The following is a 24,358-nucleotide window of genomic DNA, read 5'->3' on the forward strand; positions in this document are numbered from 1 at the left end:
GGAGAGCAGTCACGTCTAGGTATCCTGGCAACCAGAGACACGCTGAGGCGTCCTGCACATGTCCCGGTCTTCAGCGTCGGCATAACAACTGCCGGCGTGTCAGAGGGGGGAGAGCAGCCGCGTCTAGGTATCCCGGCAACCAGAGATACCATGGTGCGCCAATCACCTTCATGGGAAGGTGTGGCGCTGGGCGGCCGCATAGTATTGAAAGTAAACCCGGGCAATGAAAGACCCCCCAAGGGCATCAAGGCAGCACATGAATGTACTAGTCACCATGGTAAATATGGTTACAACTAGATAGAACATGAAAAAATTGAAACATGGTATTAATATTAAAGAGCGGCTAAGTTACCATGACAACAATCAGGATGAAGAGAACTAGGAAAAAGAAAAGAAAATAAATTAGTGAATATAGAAAAAAAAACAAAAAAAAAAAACATTAGATTGCAGTAGGGACCAACAAGTATCTGGGTGCCACAGCTTTGCAAGCGATACAAATTTTGAGCACTCAATCAAAACACAAAACACGACACAACCTAATACTACAGGTCCTACCGAGATAGGCCGAACTAACTTAACTCTCACTGATTCAGCCCAACACCAAGGACTTAATCCTGAAATCACTCTTCCACCTTCTACTCAACGGTCTTCTAACACTAGACAAAGCACACTGGATCCACATGTTCAACCACACAACACACAGGCAAATTTTCAACCTATTAACCTAACCCCCTATCATTTTGAGAAAGAGACACTTGACGTCCTTAAATATGGACTTAGTTTTTGCCCCTCTGTTAACATAGACAAATACGAAACGATCAAAGATGTTTATCTATTTTCACGTAATCTAACCTACAAATTCCTATTCGATAAACAAGTCTTACAATCAAATCAAGACAAAGCCATCTCAGAACAAGTGAAACACTTCTCCATGGAGGACTTTCGAGTGCTGCGAGATTTAATACTTTTATTGGAGGAAAATGAGTCATCACAAGAATCCAACCAATCACAAGAACCTACAAATTCCACACTAAACTAAGATACCACGGTGCCTAATAGTTCCTTATGGGAACTATTAACGATATTAAACAGATGACCACCTCATTGATTCCAGGGAACCTTACCTACTCTCAAATACGAGCCATCCAAGCCTTACGAAACCACCCAGATCTAGAGATTAAAGCCTCAGATAAGGGTGGGAACATTGTCCTCATGACAAAGACATATTATGAATCTATGGTCATGAGGATTCTACAAAATAAACACTGCTAATCCCGCCTACCTGAGACTCGTATACTAGAGTTTAAACAAGAATATCTGGAGATTATCGGATTAGCCTACCAGAGGGGCTTGATCGACCAAGATACATACAACTATCTAAACGTGAAAAAACCTAGAGAGGCTACATTCTACGCCTTACCAAAAATGCACAAGCACTGTACGATGCCCCCTGGTCGCCCGATTGTCTCTGGAATTGGGTCTTTAACAGAGAACGCTAGCCGCCTTGTGGATTTTGTCCTAATGCCACACGTACTGGGTCTTCCGTCCTACACCCGTGACACACTAGACCTCTTGAAACAAATAGAGGGGTTGCCCGTCCCTCCCGATGCCCTCCTCGTGACATTGGATGTGGAGTCTTTGTACTCTAGCATCCCTCACGAGCAGGGCATCGGGATGGCGCGCACATTTCTACGAGAGCAAGACCACTACGGTTGGGACTATTGCGAATTCATTCTGGAAATGTTGAAATTTGTGCTGACCCGTAACTATTTTTGCTTCAAAGGTTCCCACTTCATCCAGGTACAGGGCGTGGCAATTGGCACCTGCTGTGCACCAGCCTACGCCAACTTGTACCTGGGGGGGTGGGAACGTAACATTTTCTCTGATGAGGATCTAACCCTATGCACCGATCACGCCCTTATCTGGCTACGTTACATCGATGATATATTTTTAGTATGGACAGGCACCCAAGATCTACTTGATAGGTTTATTCAAATTATTAATCATAATTGTATGAATCTCAAATTCACAGTCTCCACCCATCCGTATCAGGTAACCTTCTTAGATCTAACTATTTTCAAAGACAAAGAGAATTGTTTAGCCTCTACTTTGTTTAGGAAGGAAACCGCAGGGAATACCCTGCTACACGTGAAGAGTGCCCACCCCAGACTGCTCATTAAAAGTATCCCATACACACAATACCTAAGACTACGCCGTAACTGTACGCACACAGAGGAATTCAAATCTCAAGCGGACGCGCTTCGTAAGAGACTATTAGCGAGGGGTTACACCAAGACAATATTACGTAGTGCGTATAACAAAGCCATACGCCAGTCAAGAAGTTCCTTATTATTCAAGAAAAAATCCATCACTACCAACCCTCCGGTGAGATTTATTACAAAATTCTCGCAACAGCACGAGCAGTGGTATTCTAAGCAAGCACTGGCTGATCCTCCAAGAGGACCCCATTTTTAACAAATACATTGGCCCCTGCCCTCAAATTACATTTAGACGAACTAGATCCCTGGGTGATCAACTAACCTCGAGCCACTATGTAACCACTCCAAAATACAAACAATTAAAACAAGGAATTTCCCAATGCGGCAAATGTTCTTTTTGTCCATGGGTCAAAGAAGGAAAAACTTTCTTACTACCGAATGGGGAAACCTTCACCCCAAAATTTCATGCAAACTGTGACACCAAAGGAGTGGTGTACCTCATGCTATGCCAATGTGGCGCCTTTTACGTAGGCGAAACCATTAGACACCTACGATGTAGAATTAAGGACCATGTCTAATATTCAGGGGAGGGGAAGATGGTGACAGCAGTGAGCAGGCATCTAGATCTTTATCATAGATTCGATGTCTCCCTGATTTCGTTTATTGTTTTGACAGTGGTTCCAAAAGATTCCAGGGGTGGAGACTGGGACAAACAAGTATGCCAAAGAGAAACCATGTGGATAGAACGCCTTCGTGCCACATATCCCCCTGGTATTAATGAGGCTCAAACATATAAGCCCTTTTTATAACTTATATCTGAAATGCTTAATTGCCCTATCCTCTGTCTTGGTGGGGTTTCCCCTCTTCTCTCCCCCCCCCTTTAGCCCCCCCTTTCCCCCCCCATCCTGTCCCCCCCCCCATTTCTTCCCCCTATTCCCCTCCTTCCCCCCCTCCCCTCTCCCCTCCCCCCACCCTTCTCTTCTCTTTAGTTGCCTACTATCCAGGTATTTAATTGATGGACCTATGACTGTTCTACATACTTGTTGGTCCCTCCTGCAATCTAATGTTTTGTTTTTTTTTTTGTTTTTTTTTTCTATATTCACTAATTTCTTTTCTTTTCTTTTTCCTAGTTCTCTTCATCCTGATTGTTGTCATGGTAACTTAGCCGCTCTTTAATATTAATACCATGTTTCAATTTTTTCATGTTCTATCTAGTTGTAACCATATTTACCATGGTGACTAGTACATTCATGTGCTGCCTTGATGCCCTTGGGGGGTACTTCTTGCATTGCCGGGTTTACTTTCAATACTATGCGGCCGCCCAGCGCCACACCTTCCTATGAAGGTGATTGGCGCACCATGGTATCTCTGGTTGCCGGGATACCTAGACGTGGCTGCTCTCTCCCCCTCTGACGCGCCGGCTGTCGTTATGCCGACACTGAAGACCGGGACATGTGCAGGGCGCCTCAGCGTGTCTCTGGTTGCCAGGATACCTAGACGCGACTGCTCTCTCCCCCTCCGACGCGCTGGCTGTTGCTATGCCGACGCTGAAGACCGGGACATGCACAGTACGCCTCAGCGGCCGGCTTGAATGATGTCACATCGGCTCCTCTGATTGGTGACCACAAGCGGGGCGTATGTACAAGAGACGCCTCCAGCGTCTCTCCCCGTACTATCCACATTACCAGTCGCTCTGCACTGAGTGGCTGTGTGGATCTACGCCGCTGACTGTCAGTGTTTATCAGTTCGGTCTTCAGTAAGAGGTAAGCGCCTGCACATACTCGGACAATCATACACTATTTCTACACACCAATATTTACCTCTTCATTTATTGCTATTTGTCTCTTCTTATGGGTTCACCCCTTTGGCAGTCTAATCAGAGGCTGGGATCTGGAATAGCATCAAAAACATTCTACTAGGCAAGATTCATCTGAGTCTCGGTACAAGCTTTTGCCAACTTTTGACTGACACCAGATCCCGCTAATCAACTAGCACTCGACTATGTCAGCAAACCACTGAAAGCTGTAGACACTTAGCCAAGAGGCTGCTGCTGCTTTTACCCTTGCTGCTAATACACACAATTATAAAGTTTTTGATGGTAAGTGAAACGCAATTTTAAACTATATAACTACTACGGACATGTAATATTAGGGGGAACTTTAAAATACCATCTACAAATTTTTTTTTTTTTTTTTATATAATTGTGTCTATTATTATTTACTTTGTCCATAGTGGGTATATTAATTACCCATTAAGACCAATTATATACGTTAATTTAATTTAATACACTGATAATATCTTCACAAATTATCCCCTCCCCTGATGCACCACATCTTGGTGCATACTGGTGCATACACTGTCCAATTTATTGGCACTATACCGCCAATGAATTTATAATATATACCTTAAGCAAATAGTTTATCCAACCAATATATCCAGATAAACCATACCTATATGATGCTCACAATAGGCACTTACAAATTATCCGCTTTCCCTTCTTGTCCCCCCCCTCTTCCCCTCTCCCCTTTCCCCTCCCCCCCTCCAAGAATTTCCAACCCCTTTCCTTTCCCTTGCTTTCCTTCCCATGCCTCGACTCCCTCCTCCATTTCCCCCTTTCCCTTCCCCCTTTCCCTCTCCCACCCCTTCCCCCTCCCCTTCCCCCATAATATATCACTAGCAGCTTTACCTTTGTTGGAGACAAATAGACTTATCAATTACATAGTTTAATGCTAACTTTCATTATTACCATGTTACATATGTCCCCATAGTGTCTGATAATTACCCGGACTTTGCAGGACTGGCACCTCCTGATGGGCCCCATTGGTGGTATTTTAGAATCTGTGATATCACTATGCTATTACTCAATTATAACTGACTGTAACATACCTATGTGAATTATTTATTGTAAATATCTTGTTTATTACAGTATTCAGTTCTGTGCTCTTGAAGAAGCGCTTGTGGCGTGCAACATGTCGAGCCAATTTAGAATTTGACTGTCACCACTGCATAGCTTTTTGTCCAATACAATACAATCGTATGTAAATAGGATTGGTAGTTCCAGTTATTGTCTAAATCAATTTCTACATCACCAAGCTATGTATGGAGTGTATTTGTAAATGTGTGATTATGAGCTGAATCCTATCTGTTCTTCTTTTTTACCTTTATATTTTAAATAATTTCTAATAAACTAGAATTTTAATTATATCCACATAGTAATTATTGTGCCCAAAAAGTCCAAAGCCCAATTTATTCATTTCTCTGTATAGCTAGGGAACTTAGTTTTCTTGTTAAGGAACCCAGGGTATAGTTGTCTCAGTACTTTTTGGTTCCTTCTTTCTGGATATAGTAGACTGGCATGCCTAGAATTGGCTGTTGTTGGACTACACCAGGGACTTCTTTCCACAGGGTTTGCGATTGCCCTTTCTAGTATGTGCCATTACATCAGACTAGCACTCTGTTCTCAGGTTGAAGGTCAAAGTCTGCTTCAAGCTTTCTTAGCTCAACTGATGACCAGTCTTTAACAAACTGCTAAACTTTAGACAGACGTCATTTTCATTCCTGAATCCAGGAAGTCAGAATGTGTTCAAGTTCTTTTGTGGGCACTGTGGCCTATAGGTTTTTGCCCCCTTTCCCCCCCAAGAGGATGGCCAAACATAATAGGTGAGTGGCCTGTCATGGAATGAACCTCTCACATGCCCCATTGTGTCAGGAGCCAGGGAGCGTCTCCGCTCGCCGGGCTCCGGTGCGCATGCGCACGGGACGAGCGCTTCGCCGCACACCCGTCCGCGGCCTGATGGTGCGGCGCGCGCGGGTGCGGCGCGCGCGGGTGCACGGCGGTCCCCGTGTGCGCGCCGTAGCCCGTGCGGGTGCCCGGTAGCGCGTCACACTGACGCGCTCGCCAGGCAGGGAGGCTATATCTGACGGCTCCAGCGCCCAGTCGGGTTGCTGGTTTGTCATCAGCTCTCCCTGTTCCCTGAGCCTGTGTTACCCTGTACTATTGCCTGTATCTGTGTACCGAACCTCTGCTGGACTGTTCACCACTACTCTCCCGGAATGCCCCTGTACTATTGTCTGTATCTGTGTACCGAACCTCTGCTGGACTGTTAACCACTACTCTCCCGGATTGCCCCTGTACTATTGTCTGTATCTGTGTACCGAACCTCTGCTGGACTGTTAACCACTACTCTCCCGGATTGCCCCTGTACTATTGCCTGATCTGTGTACCGAACCCTGGCCTGTTTAACCACTACTCTGCTGGACAATTCTGTCAATAACCTGCCTGATCTGTGTACCGAACCCTGGCCTGTTTAACTACTACTCTGCTGGACCTTCCTGTCAATAACCTGCCTGATCTGTGTACCAAACCCCTGGCCTGTTTAACTACTACTCTGCTGGACTGTCTTGATTATACCTGCCTGATCTGTGCACCGAACCCTGGCCTGATTAACCACCGCTCTGCTGGATCTTGTGATACCCTGATTATTACCTGCTTGTTCCCTAACCTCTGCTTGTGTTTTCAGCCCTGCTCCCTGCGGATCCCAGGACACCCGCTTCCAGCTTTTGCACCTACTATCCTACCGGAAGCCCGTGCCTCCGCGTGCCCCCAGCCTTCTGTACCCATTTCGGGGGTCTGGGTGCGCGTGGTCGTAAGGGCGAGCCGCTCTCGGCATCTCGGCCTCGGTGAGTATCGGTCCGTGACACATTGCCTTGTTGGTGCGGGTTAGTGTGCACCTTCTTAACGTCTGATGAGTGGCACAATTCTTGAAAGAACAGAGTCTCTGGTTTGAATGTATCTTTTACAGAAAACCCTAAGGAAGGTAGAATCACTTCCACACAATCTGGGCAGTGTTCTTGGCAGTTTGATCACAGGTTGGTAATGCCAACTCAAACTCGGTAAAGTGGCCCACCATGACTAGAACATTATGGTACCTGTTTTCCGACATGTCAAGTGTGAGAAAGTCAATGGTCAGTACTTGCAGTGGGGCAGATTTTTGCAAAGTCAGAGGTTAAATTCAGACACAACCCTTCATAAACAGATCAACCTTAAAGATTAAACAGTGTTAGCAGACTTGTTCAGCCAACTGGAACAGACTCAGACACACGCTTGTCTCCTGAACTGAGTGAACATTTTTCTTACAGCCCTCAGGATGAGATGGGCTCACTCACACAGTAGTTGGTTTCTGGCAGTAGTCTAGACTTTTCTGGGACTGGGTCACCACACTAATGCCCCGTACACACGGTCGGATTTTCCGACGGAAAATGTCCGATCGGAGCGTGTTGTCGGACATTCCGACCGTGTGTGGGCTCCATCGGACATTTTCCATCGGATTTTCTGACACACAAAGTTTGAGAGCAAGCTATAAAATTTTCCAACAACAAAATCCGATCGCGACAATTCCGACCATGTGTGGTCAGTTCCGACGCACAAATTGCCACGCATGCTCAGAAGAAATTCCGAGATGGAACAGCTCGGTCTGGTAAAATTAGCGTTCCCAATGGATACAGCACTTTGGTCACGCTTCAATGTAAAAAATGGTTTAATACAGCGCACTCTCTTCTTCTTTATAATGTGAGAAGAATGAAGTAGTTTTGCTGCTGATATTCACACAGACTTCTCACAAACTTCTTTCTTTATTATTTATTGTGATTCCCTCAATATATTTTGATTTGTCACATCTGACAAAATTTCTTTTTTGTTGTTTTATTTATTTATTTATTTCTAAAGGCTGTTTTTTTTGGGGGGGGGGGGTTGTATTTTTTTCAAGGCTGATCTTTGTTTTATTTTATTTTTAGTTTTACTCCATAATATTTTTGTGTGTGTTTTGTGTGTCAAGTTACCACAACACCATTATTATCTTGTATTATTTAATCTCAAGAAGGTTGCTTGGTGTTGGTGTCCCTTGTTAATTTCACATTGTATTTTTGAAATGTACCTAAATCCTCACAAACAAACTGTCCTTTTTTAAGGAAAACACACATAGGCGAGTATAATTGAAACAAAAAATCCTTTATTAAGGGCTCAGAACCAAACAAAGAGGGAGGCAACGCTGGAGAAACAGCAGAAATTGGCGAAGACTTAGACCCCCAGGGCAGACATCAAATCTTTTCATGCAAAATTGGTTCCCTGAGGAGTCCACATCTAAGGGAGTGCAGTCTGGTCCGGAAGTCCCAGAGATCATGAAAGCAGCAGATGACATCTGTGTCCCCAGGCTGTGGTACTACAAGAGGCTGCATCTTTTGCCAGACCAGACTGGACCCAGGGTCATCACTCTCTGGTCTTCTTTCCACGCTTCCTTCCACGCTGTGGCTCTGGTGTTAGAGATGTGGCAGGAGAAGGAGTAGGACCTAGAGGAGGAGGAGTAGTAGGACCTGGAGGAGGAGGAGGAGTAGTAGGACCTGGAGGAGAAGGAGGACTATGTGTGAGGTTACAAATGTTATTTGGCCCCTCAACCCCTTATTGAGAGCTTCCAAAATTAAGGACTCACACAGGAGTCATTGGCCCTCTTCCATCTGCAGTATTTTGCAGGCAGTTATGCCAGCAAAGTCCTCCTCCACACTGTGGGGGCTTCTCAGGGCCTCTGTAGCCTTCCAAAAGAGGCCTATGGCAGCCTCCTCCAGGTTACTCCTCTTCCTGCCACTTTGTCTTTGAAGGTGTAAGGGAGGGACCTGGGTATCAGGCAGCCTGCATGGCCCGGCCACCTCCTGGCTGAGACTTCCCTGTGTATGAAAAAGGGACATGGTTGTAGTTTTTGCATCATCAATCACAATCATAAATTGGTACTCCAAACTAACATCTATTTAACATCATTGATTGGACAACCAGATATATTTAGAAGAATGCTATACCTGGCTCAAGCTGGGCTCCTCCACATGTTGCTGCCTGGAAAGCCCAGGTTGGGCATCAGAAGCCTCAGCTGGGGGGGGGAGGAAGCGTGGAAGGAAGACTGGAGAGTGCTGGCCTGGGTTCAGTCTGACCTGCCAGAAAATGCAGCCTGTCATAGTACCACAGCCTGGGGACATAAATGTCATCTGCAGCTCCGGATCTCTGGGAATCCTGGACCTTCTTATGCTCCCTTAGATAAGTGCTCCACCAATTAGGATCTTCAAATAGGTGATGTCTGCCGTGGGGATCACCGTCTTCACAAATTCCAGTAACTGATCCAGCGCTGCCTTCCTCTTTGTTTGGTTCTTATATTCGGGGTGGTTTATCTGCCACAGACAGGGCAGCTCCCTGAACATATCAGTGAAGATTGCCATAAAGTCCTTATCTTTCAAGATATCCATTTTCACTGCAAGACACAACACAAGACAAACCCTAATGTCAGACTAAAGTCTTCTAAACTTGTGCAAATACAGGCCACAATCTAGACGCAGTATAGGCCCAATGTTAAATCTTACCTTCGTTATCATGATCGGTGCCTCCATTACTTCTTCCTCCGCTCACAGATCATACGTACTACGCACGCGTGTTACGCTTTATAGACACTGCGCATGCATGAAACTCCGCCCGCCCCTGACGTTCTTTATAGTCTATTCCCTGCCCCTTCTCGTTTGGCGCAGATGGGAAGAGCACATGACGGAGTCAGAGCAGGTGTCTGATATTTACACCAACGAGGAGGAGGAGGAGGAGGAAAGCCCGGAGGCAGAAACGTCCCGATCCAGAAGGAGATGATTTAAGGCATCAAATATGTCCTTTGGGGAGATGTTGGAGATGGTCGACATCCTGAAGAAGGCCGACTATGATGGAAAGTATGGACCTTACCCCAACCCCAATGTTCGAAAGGCCAAGATCATTGCAAAAGTAGTCAGGAGTCTGCATCGGAATTTCGGGGTACGTCAATCGAAAGATCAGCTCAGGAAGTGGTGGTCGGACCTAAAATTAAGAGAGCACGAGCAGTACAGAAAGATCTGGAGAGTGCTGCAAAAAAGTAAGTAGTTGTGCTGTGTTCCTAGTCTTTTTGTGTTTATTACTCAAAAAGTGTAGGGGTGGCTAGATGGTACCAAGGGATACAGCACCTCATCCCCAAAATAATCAAATATTTATTGGGTATGTGGACGGGGGATTATGGCGGTGCTATAGTCAAAAAGATTTCTCAGAAAGGAATAAACGAGAAAAAGTGTAAAAAGCACAAAAATACAAAATTTATTGATAATCTAACATAGACAAAATATACATTACAGACAATTCATGTTATACTTAAAAGAAGATTATGGGTACATGTACTGTAAGTGACCCTAGGGATGGTAGAGTGGGCCAGATGGAAAATGGCCGTTGAAGGAGGAGGGCTCGATTTCCTACATGTTTCGCCAAGACATTGGCTTCTTCAGGGAACAGGAGCTCATAAGATAAATAAATAAGACAGTTATGTGTGATAAACATGAAAAGCATGGTGAGAGCAATAATTTGACCAAACACTGCAGTGCTTGGTTGCACCCCCAAAATGCGTCCATTGATCTCCCGTGATGGCAGATAGCACATGTTGACATTCGGCTATTTGTGTGAAGATGCACACAAATAGCCGAATGTCAACATGTGCTATCTGCCATCACGGGAGATCAATGGACGCATTTTGGGGGTGCAACCCCTTCCTCAATAATAAAGTAGCTGAGAGGAAGGGGTTGCTCCCCCAAAACACGTCCCTTGATCCCCCATGATGGCAGCTAGCGCATGTTGACATTCGGCTATTTGTGTGCATCTTCAAAATTTGGCTTTTCTAGGGGTGACTTCACCCCATCTGAATGCAATATCAAACAGTTTCTAAATACTCATGTCTGATATTGCCTTCAAGTTCTACCAAATGTGAACTTTGTAAGTTCAAGATTTGTGTTTTTCTTGTTGGTTTTAAACATGCCTGTTTTATCTTAAATGGACATTTCTACTTTTTCTAATGTGACCCCATATACAACAAACATGTTGGTTTGTTTTAAAAACCTTTTCTAAATGCATATGTGATTGTGCAGGTATTAAAAAGATTGTTAATCAAGAATGTGTGGATTATTGTCTCAACGCTACAACACTTTTGGGGTGCTCTAATTGCTGCTTTCTGTGACAATGGGTGTTATTTCCTGAGGGCAAATCCACTTTGCACTACAAGTGCAGTTTCAAGTGCACTTGTAGTGCAAAGTGTCTTTGCCTTTAGTAAATAACACCCAACAGTGCTTTGTAAGGTTACACAATCACGCCATTTTCAGGACTCACCACATTTCTGTCAGGGTCAGCTAAAACAAACACAAGCAGTAAATGTCACCAAAGATTTGCTTATTTTGTTTTTTTTTATTTGAAAAAGGTTTTACACATTGTCTGGCATATTTATAGCCCCCCTACCCGCAAAGAATTCAAGGTATCTTAGCCGGACATCACGGGCACTCAGGGGGGGCAAGCCAGGACGGCCACTTTCAAGCGCCGTCAGGGTTGGTTCATTTTGAATTCCAGCCTCAGGCCCAACTGAGCCAGCATAGTTGGCAGAATGTTGCCGTAAAAAGTTGTGTAGAACACAGCACGCCAGGATAATGTGATTCAGTTTGTATTCCGCCATATGTATGGGTGTAAGAAATAGGCGGAACCAGCTGGCCATGATTCCAAATGTGTTCTCCACCACTCTTCTGGCTCTGGCCAGCCGGTAATTAAAAACCCTCTGGTCCGGGGTGAGGGTCCTCATTGGGAATGGCCGCATAAGATGGTCCCCTAGCGCAAAAGCTTCATCCGCAACGAAGATGAATGGGAGTCCTTCCACATTGTCTTCTGGAGGTGGCAAGTCCAAGCTGCCATTCTGGAGACGCCTGTAGAACTCCGTCTGGGCGATGACTCCACCATCGGACATCCGGCCATTCTTCCCCACGTCCACATACAGAAATTCATAAGTAGCCGACACCACCACCAACATCACAATACTATTGAACCCCTTATAATTATAATAGTATGACCCCGAGTTGGGTGGTGGGATGATGTGGACGTGTTTCCCATCAATTGCCCCTCCGCAGTTAGGAAAGTCCCACCGCTGGGCAAAGTGGGAGGCCACAGTCTGCCATTCCTGTGGCGTGGAAGGAAACTATACATGGAAAGCAGATTAGACACAAACATTCTTGGCCAACATCAAGATAACATTTATTTATGGGAATTTTTAAAGACCAAAGTATAAGGTACTCCTATCATATTCCCCCCCCCATGGGCCATTTCTAACATTATAGGGAGGTCAGCTCTTGTACAGGTAACCCTCTCCACTTCACTGAGAGATGAATTCCTAAATAATGTGTATTACTTGGAACAGCCCCTCCTTAGTTACACTATTGACAGCCCACTGGACAGGTAAGAAGTGTCATAATACAAAGATATAAATACACATTATACACATTTTATCACATTTGGACATTCTGCTATTACCTATCAAGATAATAATAGGATACCCAAACTTTAAACAGTGACCACAAAAGAGGTAAGTATAGTGTGTATGGGTTTGGCAAAGTCAGCAGATAGATGATTGAGGATAGATAGAGAATTGATATCAGCTGACTTAGCAGTTGGGGGAGGGAGGGTTCCAAATGATCTAACATGGCTAGAAAACGGTCGGCTGCTCAGAAGGAAGTAACAGAACGCACTGAAGAACAGCAAGGCCTGTGAAGAGCGATCTGAAAAACAGTAACGAACGAACAAGAACAGAATGACAAGAGTCACGCGTCACTTGCTGCACGCACTGAAAAGCAGATACAAACCCACAAGCACAAACTGAACAGCAAAAAACGATCTGAAAACCACGAGTCTGAAAAAGCGCGAATCGTCTCTCACCAAACTTTTACTAACACGAGATTAGCAAAAGGAGCCCAAAGGGTGCCGCGCTTGGTTCTAAACTGGCCTTTTTTAGTCTCGTCGTACGTGGTGTACGTCACCGCGTTCTTGGCGATCGGAAATTCCGACAACTTTGTGCGACCGTGTGTACGCAAAACAAGTTTGAGCCAACATCCGTCGGAAAAAATCCATGGATTTTGTTGTCGGAATGTCCGATCAATGTCCGATCGTGTGTACGGGGCATAACTGTATCATCTCTATTAGGTAGGCAAACTCTCTCTGCATCTCTTCCCATTTGTACACAGTAGTCTAGACTTTTCTGGGACTGGGTCACCACACTAACTGTATCTACCCTATTAGGTAGGCAAACTCTCTCTGTATCTCTTCCCATTTGTACACTTCTTACACACGGATGGGGTTCATCTGAGGGCCATTCTTCCTCCAGTGAAGTTAAGGATTTCTGTCTGTTTAGCTTCTTTTTCCACATATTTAGTTCTTGAATGGGGAATCGTTCTACTTTCCCACCCCCATGCTTGACTCCTGGCAAGTGGGGCATTCTAGTTTAATGGCTTCCTTATGTATGGTTGGGGTAGTCTGTTTGGAGTTTCTTTAAACCAATAGCCCCAGTACTGGGATTGTAACCTTGCCCACTTTGTCTGCCTTTGATTCAGGTGGTTCCATCGATTTCCCACCTACAGTGGTAATGGGTATTCTGAGCCTGTGTGTCTCTGCTCCTGACACGCTATGGCTGTGTCTAACAGTTTGTGAAACTTCAAATGGGGTTGCTTCTGTCTTTCTTGCAAGGGTTATCTAACCTTGTCAGACAGCAGTCCATCTACAAATCGTTCCTTTAACCATTTGCCAGCATCACCCCAGTTGGGGCATTTCACTCAACCCCTATTCGGCTGCTATGTCTCACAGTTCCAGTGGATATTGTGGAATGAATTCTCCAACTGTCTGCTTTCTGCCAATGAAGAAGGAACTAATATCCCTTAATTTAAACATTTTTCTATATATTGCTTTTAAGTGGCTAATTACACTCACCAGCAATTTTATTAGGTACACCTTGCTAGAACCAGGCTGGATCCCCTTTTGCCCTCAGAACTGCCTTAATTCTTTGCGGCATAGATTCAACAAAGTGTTGGAAACATTCTGCTGAGATTTTGGTCCACATTGACATGATAGCATCACACAGTTGCTGCAGATTTGTCGGTTGCGAATCCATGATGCGAATCTCCCGTTCAACCACATCCCAAAGGTGCTCTATTGGACTGAGATCTGGTGACTGTGGAGGCCATTGGAGTGCAGTGAACTCATTGTCATGTTCAAGAAACCAGTTTGAGATGATTTGATCTTTGTGACATGGTGCACCTACCTGAATACAGGTTAAAATATTTATTTTAATATCAATATACAACCCTTGATAGGTCCCCCCTCCTAAATCATCAATCATCATCAATGTATCTCTTCTAGAGAATGAAGTCTGCTTCCAAGTTTCCCCCACAGCAAATGGGAAGAGACTCCCATATAGCTACAAATAAATTAGTGGCTGTGTGCACCTGTTGCTATGCAACAAGACATTATGTTCTGCATTAGAGAAGTCTTTGCTGTATTGAAGCAGGAGGTTCAACATTACAGTTGGGTAGAGGGTTCAAAGGAATTTTCTGAGTTCAGCATTGGAATTTTTTATGTTCTTCATGGCAGGTTTTCTTCAATGTGGTATTAAACCCAAAACCAAAAATGTAATATATTGCAGCTTATCAGTCATTAGATGTGGTGGCTGCATTGGTTTACCTTTTTTAGGCTTTTTTCCCTCTGTTTTCACCTGGTGATCTGGCCAGTAACACACCTCATTTGGATGAAAGAGCACAGGGAAGCACAGGGGAGCACATTTGGACAGCAGCATTGTCAGTCTGGGGGAGGGGAGTGTTTGATGAACTAGCAGATTTAGATTTAATAATACACTGAAACCAAACTCCAGCTAATACTTTATAATCGTGTAGCGCTACCCCCAAGGAGCCGCTTAAGTTTGTTTGGTTCCATTACTATGCCTCTCAATCCCAGTAACAGTCTCAGCCCCCTCTGGCAATAGTGTAAATGAGAAACACACACGTTATGATAAAACACAGAAATTGTACTGCAATGTTTCTGTGGAAAGGTAACAAACAGTAACAATATATGTGTTCAAGGAATGCATTGGGAGAGCAATAACTGAGATTATGAGCAATATAGCTCAATACTATATTCAGGCTGCTTTCAGGGGATTCAAGACCTGAGAATAACCCCAAGAGCAGAGGCAAACACTTCAATAACAATAAAGCACAATATGGCAATCTGTACCAGATTAGTTACCTTTACTCAGGGCAGCTCTATGAGTCCAGGCAGGAGGAGAGCAGAGGAATGACTCTCCTTGTGTCAGGCCTTTCTCTTCTGTCCCCTGACACCACAGGCCCAACTTTAAATACTTTATTGAAATCAACATGTAATGGCTTAATTTCCTAGATAAACTGTCCCACACACTCGCTGCATATACAGAGCCCTGAATATGTGTGTGCTGGTCATGGCACTAGTAGCTTCAGTGCTTTTGAAGGAAAGATAAAACTTGTGTCTTCAGCTAGCCACTTTTGTTGGTGCACTTAAACTCCTAAATAGCAGGCCAAACAACACAACTTGCCCTGAATATCAAGTGAAGAAGGCGGGATCGTTCTCAGCAAGGTGAAAGGACAATTGTGTCTGTATACAATGTCCCTGGAAATTGATGACCTTATCCTTTTAGCCTTGTGGCACTACAAGTGTCAGCAAGATGACTAACAGCAATGATGTCTGTATACAGTGTCCATTTAACTTCTTCTGTGGTGCAGTATCCCTGTTTCCTGCAAATGGTTAAAAGCCCCCTCACCCAATCCTGCGGTCAAGGCCCAAACAAATGTTCTGGAACAGCAGGCTCTCCTGGCGACCCGACTAGTCACCTCACACTTAGGTCTGATCTTTTCCTCCGCCTTGTGCTGTCTGAATTCTCCTAAGAAAATCAAAATGGTGTTTCTCCTTTCCTGCCCGCAGAGCATGCTGGTCTTTTGTAGTTCCATACTGTTAAATCTGAATGTGAAACTTGAGTCTTGGAACTACAATTCCCTTTAGGCTTTGCTCCCTGATGGTAATCACTCTGCTGACAGGATGTGATGACACAGAGTCTTAGCTGACACAAGAGGGTAAACAGTCTCATTGCAACAATGTTGCAGGGTGTCTTTTAACACTGCAGGTAAGATAGCCAGTTCTCTGCTACAATCAGTAAGGCCCCTTTCACACTGAGGCGGTTTGCAGGCGGTATTGCGCTAAAAATACCGCCTGCAAACCGCCCCTAAACAGCCTCCGCTGTTTGTTCAGTGTGAAAGCCCGAGGGCTTTCACACTGAAGTGGTGCGCTGGCAGGACGGTGAAAAAAGTCTTGCAAACCGCTTCTTTGGAGCGGTGAAGGAGCGGTGTATTCACCGCTCCTAAACCGCTCCTGCCCATTGAAATCAAAGGGACAGCGCGGCTATACCGCGGCAATACCGCGGCTATAGCCGTGCTGTACGAGGGATTTTAACCCTTTTTCGGCCGCCAGCGGGGGTTAAAACCGCACCGCTAGCGGCCGAATACAGCTGCAAGAACGACGGTACAGCAGCGCTAAAAATAGCGCTGTTGTACCGCCGACGCCCCCACCGCCCCAGTGTGAAAGGGGCCTTAGAGCAAACAGTTTTTTTTTCCTTTTGGGATAAAGGTTTTACATAACTACATTAAAGCTGATCATTCAGACCTTCAGTAATTTTTTCAAATTTCCATCTATTAAATCTTCTGCCCTTGTTTTAACTTTGGATAGTAAAACATTCATTTTCTGCCAGTAAATATCTTATACAGCCCACTTCCTGTTTCTTGTCTGGTAAAAAGCCTAGGCTTATGACACCATGCACAGCTCTCTCTCTAACTCTCGTGAGAGTTTGCCAGGAAGGGAAAGGGGATGAGTCATAAGAGGGCCAATGAGAGCTGCAGGGCTGCAGAGGGCTACAGAGTCATAGTATATATATAATAATATGCAAAGTGGTTGGAGGGAAGCTTCAGAACGGCAAAGATGTTTTTATTACAAATTATGTGAGCAGACTGCAGTTCTTTAAAAACAGCAGACTTACTGGATGGATCACCAGGTAAAAATCAGAAAACAAATGTAGCCATTATATCTAAAATTTTGTAAGCTGCAATATAATAAATGTTGGGTTTGGGGTTTAATACGGCTTTAAAAACACATTTTCTCACCAAAGGTGGTTTACAGTTGTACTTACATGGTGATTGCTCTAAAAAGAAAATGCATAGAAATGTAGTTGTTTATATTTATTTATCCATTATGGTCAGGATGAAATAAAAATAGTAATTCTTTTTAAAGTGATTGTAAAGTTATTTTTTAAAATAACAAACATGTCATGCTTACCTGTTCTGTGGAATAGTTTTGCACAGAGAAACCCTAATCCTTATCTTCTAAAGGTCCCCCGTTATCTCAGCTCCTCCTCTTCTCTGTGTGCAAGCATAGGAAGCCACTTCACGCGTGTGGGCTTGATCCCAAGTCGGGCTGTGTCCCAGGTCATGTGCGTCTATAGACACACACAGTGTGGCAGGCCCCGCCTCCCACTCCCTCCTTGCTGAATTTGATTGACAACAGCCAATGGCTCCTGCTGCTGCCTTCATGTCCAGCAAGGAGAGAGAGAGAGAAGAGCAACACTGCTCTTGGGCACAGTGCTAAATCAAGATCGGACTCAGGTAGATATGTATTTGTGGGAGGGGGCTGGGGGGAGTTGAACACAGAAGGTTTTTTCAAAATGCAGAGAATGCATTAAGGTACAAAACCTTAAAGTGATAATAAAGTCTTGTTTTTTTTCTTTAAAAATAACAAACATGTTATACTTACCTGCTCTGTGATATGGTTTTGCACAAAGCAGCCCAGGTCCTCCTCTTCTCAGGTCCCTCTTCGTTGCTCCTGGCCACTCCTTTCTGTCGAGTGCCCCCCAAGCAAGCAGCTTGTCCATTCAGACATGGAGCCGCGGTGTGGCCCCACACTCTCTCTCTCTCCTAATTGGCTAACTGACTTTAATTGACAGGGAGCCAATGGTGCAGCTGCTGTGTCTCAGCCAATCAGGAGGGAGAGTCCCGGGCGGCGAAGGCACTTGTGCTCATCACTGGATACTGGACACTGACACTGGAGAGGGGGCTCAGGTTATTACTAGGAGGCCTGAGGGGGATGCTACACACAGAAGGTTTTTTATCTTAATGCATAGAATGCATTAAGATAAAAAACCTTCTGTCTCTACAACCCTTTTAAACCTCTACAATCACTTTAAATCAGTTAAATAAAAAATCTGAACATTACTATTGTGCATCATTTTCACTGTTGCAAACTCTGCTTATAGGACAAAAGAGAAAAAAATATATTTGGATGGCATTGACCTCCAAAAAAGCTAGTTGGCCAGCATGCGTGCAGATCAGGAAAGTCAGTGTGAAAGCAGGATTCGTGATCTGCATACATATTATGCGTAAATGGCTCTAAAAGTATTAGAGACAAAGGGGTGGGTTTTTTAAAGGCAAATAGACCGTTCACTTTGCAAGGAAAGTTGCACTGAAAATGTACTTGTAAAGTACCTATTTGCCACTAACAACTAGCAATTTCAGAATGAGAAGGTAGCAATTGAGGTTTACATATTCTGTTGGTACAGGTTTCCCTGAGCAGTAAGAGAAGTGTCCAATGTCCTTTCATTCCCCTCCCTGTCTGCCTGTTGTGAGAGCTCTATGAGGACTTGAAATTTTACAGAGAGTCTGAAAGTAATCAATGTCTGCCATGCTCTCTCTTTAGAAAACTTATACTGCTTATTTATAAAACCTAGATTTGAATTAAATATTTAAAAACTATATATAGTACCCTCTAGTGTACAGTGTAGTAAGGTAAATTTATGCTGACTCATAGTAGTTTGTGTGAGTCTGAATTTTCTGTGGGTTCAGCTTAAAGGGGTTTTAAAGGTTTGTTTTTTTTTCATTTTAAATAACAAACATATTATACTTACCTCCTCTGTGCAAGGGTTTTGCACAGAGGGGCCCTGATCCTCCTCTTCTGGGGTCCCCCAGCGGCACTCCTGGCTTCTCCTCTTTTTGAGTGCTCCCATGGAGACCTGCATTCCCTGGGGTACTCGTGCAGGCGTGCTCCCGAGTCCTGCTGCTGCGTCTATTGACACAGACAGCAGGACTCGGCCCTGCCCCCGGCTCCCACGTCACTGGCTTTGATTGACAGTGGTGGGAGCCAATGTTCCTGCTGCTATTAATCCAGCCAATGGGGACCCGAGACAGTGGCTGGAGCTGCTCTGCTTGTCCCGTCACTGAAACAATCGGGTTCAGGTAAGTAAAAGGGGGCACTGGGGGGCTGCTGCACTAAAAATGGTTTTCCCCTTAATGCATAGAATGCATTAAGGGGAAAAAACTCAAGGGTTTACATCCACTTTAAGGTCAGGCTGGAAGGCTCTGCAGACCAGACCTCTATCACCCCCCCCTGGTTCTGGAGGTCCATGGAAACTTCTAGAAACTAGTGGAGGCAGAGTCTGATTATTGATGGGAGTTTTGACCAATCCCCAGGCAGGAGGCCTGGCAGGGTAGTCAGACAGGCCCATAAATATGGAAGAGCCTGGCCAGTGGGTTGTTGTTGTCAGGTGGAAAATGGAGTGCTGAGACTAGAGTCATGTGGTCTGGGAGAGGACCCTGGGGTTGGGGTGCTCTGCCTCTAGGCTGGAGCTGAGGAAAGGAAGGAGAGGAAGCTGGAGAGAAGGCTCTTCATTACCCTTCAGTCTCATCAAGGAGATGCCCTGTCTAGCATGGCAAGACCTGTACAGCAGGACGCCTGAATAGCAGTCTTATCCAAGGCAGCAAGATTCAAGGTACAGTGTAAGTACCTCTACACCCCCAGGGCATACAAGGGAGAAGGCTGTCATATGCAATATCCAGCATGCTTTCATAGGGACCGTGTCACAGCTAACCTAAAATTACATATTTCCTTATTTAAAAATGTGGCTCACTAAACCTCCATTTCTTGGTTAAGGGGCTATACAAGACAGGGATGATCACTTTGGATGACTCATACCAAAGGCATGTGACTGCAAATTGGCCAACTCCTTAAAAGGTCATATTACTTGCAGTGGGCATGTGTCTGGTCCTGATTCACGGCGTTATGCCATTTAACGGGGGGACCCATGGCGGAAACAGCATCTTTAGTTAAGTATTCTTGTCATATTTTCTTTATCTTTATCTGTGCCTGTCATTACTTTTAATAAATGTTACACTTATAAGTATTTGTGTGATCTCTCTTTGCACATATCGAATACAACCCCAAAAAGTAAACTAACACGTGACCGTGATACAGCAGAAGGTGCCAATATTTTTGTCCAGTCCATGTTTGGAGTTTTGCGTGGAATGTGTCAGATTTGGCTTTTTGTTTCTCCACTTTTTTGTGTCATACCAATACAAATAAAAGAAATAAACATGAGAATGCCTAAACATTTGTAATTGCAACAATTGTCTGGGCAAAGTGGTGCATTATCTGACAAAAATGCAGGGGTGCCAATATTTTTGTCCGTAACTGTATTAAAATGAATGCTGTCAATCTTTTGCAACCTCTCACAAGGCTTGCATCTTTAGCCCAGAGGAAGAAAAAACAAACACCAGAGCAACTCTTCTGCCACTGGAGAAACATCCTTCCTAAATCCCCAAGTGTAGTAAGATACATTCTTATCTTTGGTTATTATTAGTTGTTTTTTAAATAGATTTTAGATTTTACTGTACCATTACTACCCCATATGAAAAACTGTTCTACAGTTCTTTTTCTGAAAAGTCTTCCTACTACATATATGTAGCAGTGTGTGATATATTTATAAAATACTTCCTTATCCTATCCAGTAATCTGGTTTATTCTGAAATCATACTACAAGTAGTGCAAATGACCTCAGGCTGAGCTCTTACACCAGACTAGACTTTGTCACTCAATTTGGGACTCAGGACAAAAATGTATTAAACTGGTTACATATCATATAATATCATGACAAGATGTGTAGATGTTAAAAATTCAGGTATTGAGTCCTTTCAGATAGGGCGTGGCCGGCGACGGAGGTGAATGGTTGCAGTCTAACAGGGCTCTGAAGCACCGAGTCTCCCTGTAGCGGCTAGAAAACAACCTTGACTACACAGACCTGCAAGGGAGGAGTCAGAGAGCCAGCAGGTCACAATAACAGTGACTCTGCCTTGGCTGATTTCAACAGCCCTGTGAAACAAAGAAGGATATCTCTGTCCAAGGAGCATGTAAGAGGATCATCTAATCAATCTGATATGCTATCTCCCAAGAATCATGCTGACAAGTTAATTGCCTTTCCCACATCAGGACAACCCATTTTAGATACTGATTGCAAAGAAATGCTACTGTCTTTAAGAGGTGCAATTCAGCAATATATGCAGTCCTAGATGAACAAAGCTAATGTGGAAATAGATGCATTTGGGGAGAGAGTTGACTATATAGAAAACAAAATGGGTGACTTCACAGAAGCACACAATGACCTAGTGAATGCCCATTTTGAGCTTGAGGAAGAAATAAAATATCTCAAATTAAAAGTCGCAGACCTTGAAGATAGGTCTAGATGCAACAATATTAAAATTGAAAGGGATTTCTGAAAAATATCAAGAATGCAGATTTACATTTTTTTTTTAAAAGATTGATGTCAAACCTAATTCCCCCAATTCCTCATCAGGAACTGGCAATTGACAGAGCTCACAGACTGCCTAAGCCCTCACATATACCAGAAAAGTTGCCAGTAGATGATCTAGCAAAAATACATTTCTACCATGTAAAAGATCTCCTGTTGCAATATGCTCACCAGCACTCTCCGCTCCCAGACCCCCTATGCAGGCATTCTCCTTTATTCAGACCTCTCGCAAGGGAAAATATTAGCACGGAAAAATCTGAACTCTATTACAAAAATTCTACCCAACTGCAACAACCTACAAATGGGGATTCCCCACCAAGTTACTCATTGATCAGAATAACACATCACACTCAATATACTCGATTGATGACAGTCTAAAATTGCTGAAAAAATGGGGCCTACTACCCATCGACGAGGATATCCCACATTGGAAATCGCTTCCAGAAAAGATCCCACAACAATGGCACTCCAAACCAGGCTAAGCTCCTACCTCTTCACCAAAGATACATTCCTTTTACTTCCCTCAGGATGTTACTGATCAACTTCTCAGGTTTATCATTCTTCAAGGGACTCTTCATTCCAGAAGGCAATTGTTACTTGTCCTCAAGTTTAAAGTGCAGTTTGATGCACACTCAAGTTTTTCTGCATCTCAACTGTTCTTTTTTTATTATTGTTGTCCCTTTTTTACCTATTGTTCAATATGCTTACATTCTTATCCTCCAACATTAAAGAGGGCTTACTTGCCCTCTCATATGGAAGCCTCTACACTCAGGGAAGCTGCACTGTAATATCTTGGATCTTCTTCACTATCATGAAGATGTCATTCCTCATTACTTTCTCAGTCTATGTCACAACTTAAGCTATTATCGTTGAACACAAAAGGGCTGAACAGCCCACATAAGAGGAAAGCCCTCTGGACCGATGCACTTAAATTTAAGAGTGATATAATATGCGTACAAGAATCACATTTTGCTATAGACAAACCTCCTAAATTTACATACCAAAGTTCCCAAATATATTTTGCTCTAACAGCCCCGAGAAGAAGAAAGGAGTTATTATTGCAGTAAAGGATTCTGTCTATTTTTGACTTCTGGACCTACTTCTAGATGCTCAAGAAAGATACATAATTTTGGTTGTTATAATTGACAGTGTCATATACACAACTGCTAACATTTATTCTCCAAATAAGCAACCGCCCAAATTCATTAAAAAAAATCTTGAAGAAAGGGCTATGCCGTGAAGCAGGGCTGTGTAAATCCAAGGACAGGATCAATAGAAATATAAATCCTTTGATCAGTAAACAGCTACCTTATAAGCATTAGAGTTCAGCTTTATGGAAGTTCATTCCATCTAACTATAAAATAGGTGTTACAATTTAACAAGTGAAATACAACATACATAATCTACTTCAATACATATAGAGAGTGCCAGGCTCAGTACAACCTGGGCATTAACAGATAAGATTTAAGATCATCCATATGATAGTATAATAACAAAAATGCCAATGTGGCAAAAAATTGGGGTTGATTTACTAAAACAAATATACTGTGCACTGCAAGTACAGTTGCTCCAGAGCTTAGTAAATGAGGTAAAGCTTAATTTTCCAAAGGGTACCCAATCACATTTTTGCTTGCATGTGCTATAAATGAACAGAGCTTCCCCCTTTTACTGAGATCTATTCTAGAGCCACTGCTCTTGCAGTGCACAGTATATTTGCTTTTAGTAAATCAACCCCATTTTGTAGAAGAGCATAATTCTAATTGTAGAGTAATAGTGGTTATGGGTGTAAGAGGATGAGCCCCTCTTAAGACAAAAGCATATTGGATTTTTAACATACAAATAAAATGTTGGTAATTTTTTTATTCAAATCAAACTTTTCTTAATTTTACAAATATTTACCCGTAACTTTGATTGTTGCCCAGCAGCTAAAAGTATTGTCAACCTGTTAATTTGACGCATGATTTACAATTAGATGACAGTACCGGATCCAACTTTTTATTATATGTATTTGTTTGCTTTATAGTTTAACAATTAAAGGGTTCATATGTTGATTTAATTAGTGTTGCTAGGAAAGACACTTTGTTTAGCCAGGCATTTTTATTATCACTCTTCAAGTTGTGACTTTCTGTTGTGTTTGATATAAGTATATATATATATATATATATATATATATATATATATATATATATATATATATATATATATAAAATTAATTATTTTCTTCATCAGACTAGTTTTCACAGGAACAGAAATCAGGGTTTGTTTGAGTTTGAGGCTGTTTCTCTAATTAATGTTTTGGTAATGAGTACATAGGCTATCCTCAAACAGTGGGAACTGTTGACAGTTTCAGCAGTCCATTGGCTCTACAGCTACAGTAAACAGGTATGTTTTCTGTTGTTTGGTAACTATGGTAAACAACCTGACACATAAATGGCTGTCAGGCATAAGCTAGGGGGGCTCCGTAATGCATCAACACCAAAAGACGCTCATCTGTAACCAGCCATTGAAGAAAAAAGATGCTTTCGCCTGATTCTCCAATAACTACCAACTGAGCCCTCATTGTCACTGGAGATCACGAGCACAGTAACTGGAGTTAAGTAA

The 24,358-nt window shown here is 43.4% G+C and overlaps 1 protein-coding gene and 1 long non-coding RNA gene across 3 annotated transcripts in view; one reads left to right on the forward strand and one right to left on the reverse strand.

The window, feature by feature from the left end:
• The window catches only part of NECTIN1 (nectin cell adhesion molecule 1), a 489,765-nt gene that overhangs the window by 104,061 nt on the left and 361,346 nt on the right, over positions 1-24,358 (reverse strand). The window lies entirely within an intron of this gene.
• On the forward strand, positions 3,660-5,401 carry LOC141110867 (uncharacterized). Its single transcript, XR_012236347.1, has 3 exons — positions 3,660-3,982; positions 4,091-4,317; positions 5,146-5,401. It is a non-coding gene; the product is annotated as an uncharacterized lncRNA (long non-coding RNA).

The sequence above is a fragment of the Aquarana catesbeiana genome, linkage group LG10 (genome assembly GCF_042186555.1).
Source record: "Aquarana catesbeiana isolate 2022-GZ linkage group LG10, ASM4218655v1, whole genome shotgun sequence".
Classification (NCBI taxonomy): domain Eukaryota; kingdom Metazoa; phylum Chordata; class Amphibia; order Anura; family Ranidae; genus Aquarana; species Aquarana catesbeiana.